This window comes from Pithys albifrons, chromosome 12, assembly GCF_047495875.1.
Source record: "Pithys albifrons albifrons isolate INPA30051 chromosome 12, PitAlb_v1, whole genome shotgun sequence".
Lineage (NCBI taxonomy): Eukaryota > Metazoa > Chordata > Aves > Passeriformes > Thamnophilidae > Pithys > Pithys albifrons.
In genome coordinates, this window is record NC_092469.1 from 2717544 (window position 1) to 2724322 (window position 6779).

The window sequence follows — 6779 nt, forward strand, 5'->3', positions numbered from 1 at the left end:
GCTTGGGTGAAAACATCCTTCCAGGCACAGGAGGTTTCCTGATAATGGGCACAGGGACACACAAACCTCCTGAGCATTGTTTGTTTCTTCACCTGTGAAGACACATGGGGAGATGAAGCTTTGTGCAACTACAGAATGTAGTAAAGAAATCTGCTTGGTTTCCTGTGACTGTCCCCAAATCACCAGGCAGAAGAAAGGGGTACTTTGTAGGGCACCTCAGCCCTGCTATACACACACCAGGCTGCCAAACCCACCGTGCATCCCCTGCCACCTCCTCGCTGAACACTGTGAGGCCAGTGAGCCCATCCCAGGTAGTGCTGCCACTTTAACCTCTCAGAGAAATGAACTCCACTCAATTAGCAGCTCTACAGTAATGAAACTGCACAATAAACTGGAGGGGATCTATTGATTTCCCTGTACTGGTTTAACTCCAGCAGTACAGCCTGTGAGCACCTAAGGCTCTGGTAGGTATAAAGAAAGCACATTTCCTCTCAAGACAGTGGGGAGAGACTTAATTCCCTTCAAGTCACTGGAATGACACTGGTGGTGATTGAGGCCCAGTGGCTCTGATTACAAATATTCTTGTAGTTGAATCCCCTTGCAGGCCAATTAATTACCTCCATACCCTGCTGCTGTGTTCCAAATTTTATTTTTATTTCCAAATCAAAGTTAACTAACTAAAAAAATCATGTGGCTGAGCCAAACTGTGACTTTATGGGGTTTAATTTTTGAGATTAAAGCAAAGTACAAAGACACACCCAGTCAGCAAAGTCTGGAGACAATAAGATGTAAAGCAATCCTCCTTCTGACCTCACATTAACACAGAAATCACCCTACAGCATGCAAGTGTCAGCCAACAACGGCACCTACTTATTTCCTGTCAGCTTGTCCCTTTGATCTAACCTGATCCTTCTTCACTTTATTAAAAACGTTCTAATCTTTTGTCTTTGATCTCCCTGTAGGATTCTTCAAAGAGCTTCAAATTAGCAAACATGCAAACAACAAAAAAATGTACTCTGTATCTGCAAGAAACAATGCTGTGGGGAGCCGTTTCCTTCCTCAACACACAAGTTTAATGAGGGGCAGCATTTTAAAGCCAGAAGATGCCATAGTTATCTGTTGTTTATTGGCATTAGGGTGGATGACAGAGCCCGAGCTCTTTTACTGGGGGTGGTTTGCTCTGAAGGTGTAACAAGGCAGCCCAGCAGGGGTAGCAAAAAAGCCATGTGCATACTTCATTCAGCACCACAGATGAAAGGATTATGTCACATTCAAGAGCAACAAAGAGCTCTGTTTAAGTTTGTACCAGGCTGGAACTGTGGGGCAGCCGTTAAAGACCACCAAGGCTTTAAATAAAACCGGACACTTTTAAGTTTCCTCAAGCTTTCCTTGTGGTAAATCCACCCAATATGAAGGGAATGTCAGTGTCTCCCACGAGGAAGATCTCTGAGGCTTCAAAGGGCAAAACATGTTTAATGTATTTGTATATATGTAAACCCCATATGTCTATTTTAAATATCTATAGAAGCTTTTTCTTACTAAAAGCACCATCAGTTTCAAGGACACCACCACATTAATTTTGTTCCAGCTTAAACTTACTCAATGGCACAATGTTTTCAGCAAGGAAGAGCACTGCTCTAGGACCTCCTCTACATCAAATAATTAGCACCACTCCTCTGCTACAACTTCAATTTGGCTGCAAAGGTACATTCCACACAACATTGGTGCTTTTTAGGACTGAATACTGCTCACCTCTGAAGAGTTACAACACCAGGTTGGAAAGACTCTGTAGGTGACACTGCAAGTTCCTTGCATGAGCAAGTCTTGTTTTTAACTCTTACTCTGTGGGGAGACAGGTTGAAACAGTCCAAAATATCTTCACCATGTAATCCAGGTGAACCCCCTCATGGCTGCAGTTAATAATCCAAGGCACAGACCAACTACTGCAGTCAGTGTAAGGCAGTAAGTCTGCTCAGTAAAGTCTCAATCCAGGGGAAATTAAACAGGGTGTGCCCCAAGATGGTCACACAGACCTTGGCCAGCAGTCCTTGCCATGCTCACAGTTCTAAGACTACAGTGGATGAAGCCCCTGCACTCATTTTCCTTTCACTTGTTTGTCATCCCAAAATCTTCTGTGACCGATGACAGGCAGCTGGAATATAACCCAAAAATTGAACTTGACTTTGGCAATAGATCATTGTAACTCAACCAACTCAAGATGATGCAATTCATGTTAAAAGGCCGTGTTGAAGACCAACACTGATAAATACTTGTGGAGAACTCCAGTGAGGCTCTGGATGATCTGAGGATCATTAAGACTGGCAAAGAGCTCCAAGATCATCAAGTCCAACCATTACCCCAGTGCTGCCAGATCCACCACCAAACCATGTCTCTAAGCACCACATTTTTGGAACACTTCCAGGTATGGTGATTCCAGCACTGCCCTGGGCAGCCTATTCCAATATTTGATAATCCTTTTGGTGCGGAACTTTTTCCTAATTTCCAATCTAAGCTGCCCCTGGCACAACTGGAGGTCATTGCCTCTGGTCCTGCTGCAAGGGGGCGAAGCGTTGGGTCCTTGTCCTGTCCTGCCCTGCACTGTCTCCTTTAATTCTGATTTTCTTCAGAAGCTCAGGAAACTGCTGCTAAAGCACAGACTGTCCAGCCACAAAGCTGTGCCAACTGCTCTTTTGTTGTCTGTCTAGAATGGGGTTTGGAAAACAAAGCAAACATTAAAAAGACCTATTAAAGTATTAGGAGCAAAAAATCCAAACTGCACAGATTTGTCAGGAGAGCTGACAAAAACGGTATGGCTGTAGATGCATTTCTTCAAAACCCTGGAGAAGCTGTTCTGAACTGAGCAGCTCTGCCAGCACAGCAAAGCCCTTCAGTTAACCCAGGAGTTCCCAAATTAATTTAAGAATTAAACCTTTATGAGGAGTCACACTCAAGGTCTGAACTTGTCAAGTTCATTGGCTACCCACATTACTAACTTACAAAGACAAAAGTGGTGTTTGTAATTAGTCCAAAACTAGACAGGAATATTCAACAAAACACTACTGGAATTGCTACTCAAGATTTCTTTGTTTTTTATGGTTCACTAGCACTCAGAATTTCTGCAACAACAAATAAGCTCAGCTTTCATCCTGTGTGGGGGATCTTCCAAGCAGATCTGTCTCTTGTGGCTGTGGCTGCTGATGAAAGGCAGAGCTCAGCCTTTCTAGGAACTGCCACATGCTGGAGTGTTCCAGCTGCAAGGGCTCAGGCCAGCTCCTGACACCCAGCTCTGACCTCAGCTGGATCCTGCCTGCTGCCAGACTCTGCAGGGATCATCTGTGCCCCCCTCCTTCCCTCTCTGCCAGCCTGGAGCTGCCCTGTTCAGTGGGACGGCCCCGCTGAGCCTTGCCCTGGCCTCATCGCTGCACAGGGCCGGGCTCAAAGTGTTCCCTCAGAGGAAACACTGACTAGATCTCAAAAGGAGTTTAGAGCAAACCTGGAATGTGTCTGCTTGTGACAACACCAACCAGGGTAATCCAGGGATGATCATGACAACCTGACTACACACACTTTTGAGAGTACACTTTTAGAAATTTCAGGTATGTCCAGCAGGTTTGGGGACTGTTGTTTTTAAAGAACACTGGGATTTCATGGTTTCCTGCTATCAGGAAACTGTGAGAAGGAACACAAAGGAAAATAAGGACAAAACAAAAAATTATCTGGACTTCATCAGCCCTCTGGAAACGTTTAGCTTTAGGACTAATTTTTATCTGACCTTTTTTGACAATCCTCACATGCCACAAAATTAACAAAAACTGGAAAAGCCTCTCTCAGAGAAGGCAGAGCACTGCAGTTCCCAGCATTAAAGTTGGACTGAGGGAGCAGCCAAAACCGTGCTCTTCTCTGCTGAATTTGCATTAATCCAAGTTGCTTAACCCTTCTCCCTGGAAGCCAAACTGCTTTCTGTTTGCCACACCCTGTGGTCCCTAAAATACCTTCATTAAAATTGCCTGTGAGCCAGTTCACTTTTATCTGCACTGGAGCTGACAAGATGCACCCCCTGTCAATGTCCTACTCAAACTTCTGAAAACCACATCCATGCAAAGCTTTAATGCTCTCACCTTGACTACCCTACCATGTATTATCATCTACCTAACTCTCCAAAATCTGATTATTTTTAAGAAAAGTGAACAGCAGGAATTGTCAAAGCAGAATATTTTCAAGAACATTTAAACATAAATATTTCACCTGAGGAAAGGTAAAGATAAAAGAATGCATGAGGCAAAGCTTCCTTCTTTTTATTTGACTGATTCTACAGACTCGTGACCTGTCCAGTGCAGCACTAGCACTGCAGATCTGCAAGTGCTTTTTGTTCCTCCAGAACAGCAACAGCTTCAACTGAAGCCCTTGATGTAGCTTGGGAAGTTTTATTTCTTATCCTCCTTCAAGTGGTCTAAAGTCACACCATTACCATTATTGACTCTGCAGAACTCTGCAGGTAGTGCAGGATAGTCTGGAAATCAGAACAGCCCCAGCAGATCAGATCACTGTGAACTGGCCCAAAGGAAACCACTGATTGATTATTCCTGCCAAATTCTCCTAAAACAAAAAGACTGAAGATGTCTTCACTACAGTCATAGCTCATGGATATGCTTTTTTTAGACAAATCACTATGCAAACATATTCCTCCTGTAAACCTAAACCCACACAGTCTATATTAAGTATTTGTCCAGTGGGAATACAGTATGAATTTAGCATAATTTTCTCCAAAAATATTAGAATTTTTCCTTGAATACAATAATTATCTTCTCAAAAACTCCTAAAATACATTCATAGATTAATTTTGATGCTGAGAAGCTATTATGGCTATATAGTCAAATTAGCATTGCAAGTGTATTTTTACACATATATCAGCACCTTGACTACTTACACTGACTGAGCATCTCCACAGGGTATTTCCCCAGGGGCCTTCAAGAGGAACGTGTCTTGTAGCAAACACCCAGGGCTGAGGATTAGGGACTGTAGGATTAGGGACTGTGCCATTTTATGGGCCCAGCAAGTTTCTGCTTATTTCAGGCACTGATTACCTTTCATGCTGTCCTGTAATATGAATTATCACTATCAGAGCCCAGCCATGCCCAGTACAATTCCCCAGCTGGGACTGACTGCGTGGCACTCTCACTGACAGGGCACAACTCATGAAGAAAGCAGTTTCACTCCCGCAGGAACTGACTGGATTGATATTAAACAGAAGGATTTATGCAGATTCCCTGGAGCTCAACAGACCAAGTCACAGAGTGCTTGTTTGCCGGCCTGTGGGGCGTGAGCCGGGGCTGAGCCACAGAGCAGTGCCAGGACACTGTCCCTGCAGCGCTGAGGGCAGCCCGGGCACAGCCACACTGGGGACAGTGACAGTGGGGACAGCAACACAGCGACAGCGGGGACAGTGACACAGCGACAGTGGGGACAGCGACACAGCGACAGTGGGGACAGCGACACAGCGACAGTGGGGACAGCGACAGTGGGGACAGTGACACAGCGACAGCGGGGACAGCGACACAGCCACACTGGGGACAGCGACAGTGGGGACAGCAACACAGCGACAGTGGGGACAGCGACACAGCGACAGTGGGGACAGCGACAGTGGGGACAGCGACACAGCGACAGCGGGGACACTGACACAGCAACACAGCGACAGCGGGGACAGCAACACAGCGACAGTGGGGACAGCGACAGTGGGGACAGCGACACAGCCACACTGGGGACACTGACACAGCGACACTGGGGACAGCGACACAGCCACACTGGGGACAGCGACACAGCGACAGTGGGGACAGCGACACAGCCACACTGGGGACAGCGACACAGCGACAGTGGGGACAGTTACACAGCCACACTGGGGACAGCGACACAGCGACAGTGGGGACAGCGACACAGCGACAGCGGGGACAGCAACAGTGGGGACAGCGACACAGCGACAGCGGGGACAGCGACACAGCCACACTGGGGACAGCGACACAGCGACAGCGGGGACAGCGACACAGCGACAGCGGGGACAGCGACACAGCCACACTGGGGACAGCGACACAGCGACACTGGGCACAGCGACACAGCCACACTGGGGACAGCGACACAGCGACAGTGGGGACAGCAACAGTGGGGACACTGACACAGCAACAGTGGGGACAGCGACACAGCGACAGCGGGGACAGCGACACAGCGACAGTGGGGACAGTGACACAGCCACACTGGGGACAGCGACACAGAGACACTGGGGACAGCGACATAGCAACACTGGGGACACCCACACTGTGTCACTGGGGACACTGACACAGCGACACTGGGGACAGCGACACAGCAACACTGGGGACAGTGACACAGCAACAGTGGGGACACCCACACAGCGACACTGGGGACACCCACACTGTGTCACTGGGGACAACCACGCAGCGACACTGGGGACACCCACACTGTGTCACTGGGGACACCGACACTGTGTCACCGCCTCCACCGCCCGGCCCTGTCACTGGCTCCTGAGCCCCGTGTGGGTTTCGCACCGTCCCACCTCCCAAATGCAGCCACCACAGGCCTCCGCTCCCGCCCTTACCTACCACGGCTGTTTTAAACCTGTTTACTGCTTTTATCCTGCATTTGCCTACAGCGCCGAGGCCTTGCGGCTCGGAGCGGCCTTTGCACGCCCTGCAAAGCGCGGGGACACAGCCCTGGCGATCCCGGTGAGGGACAGCAGGGCGCTGTGAGGGGCCAGCAGGGCGGTGTGAGGA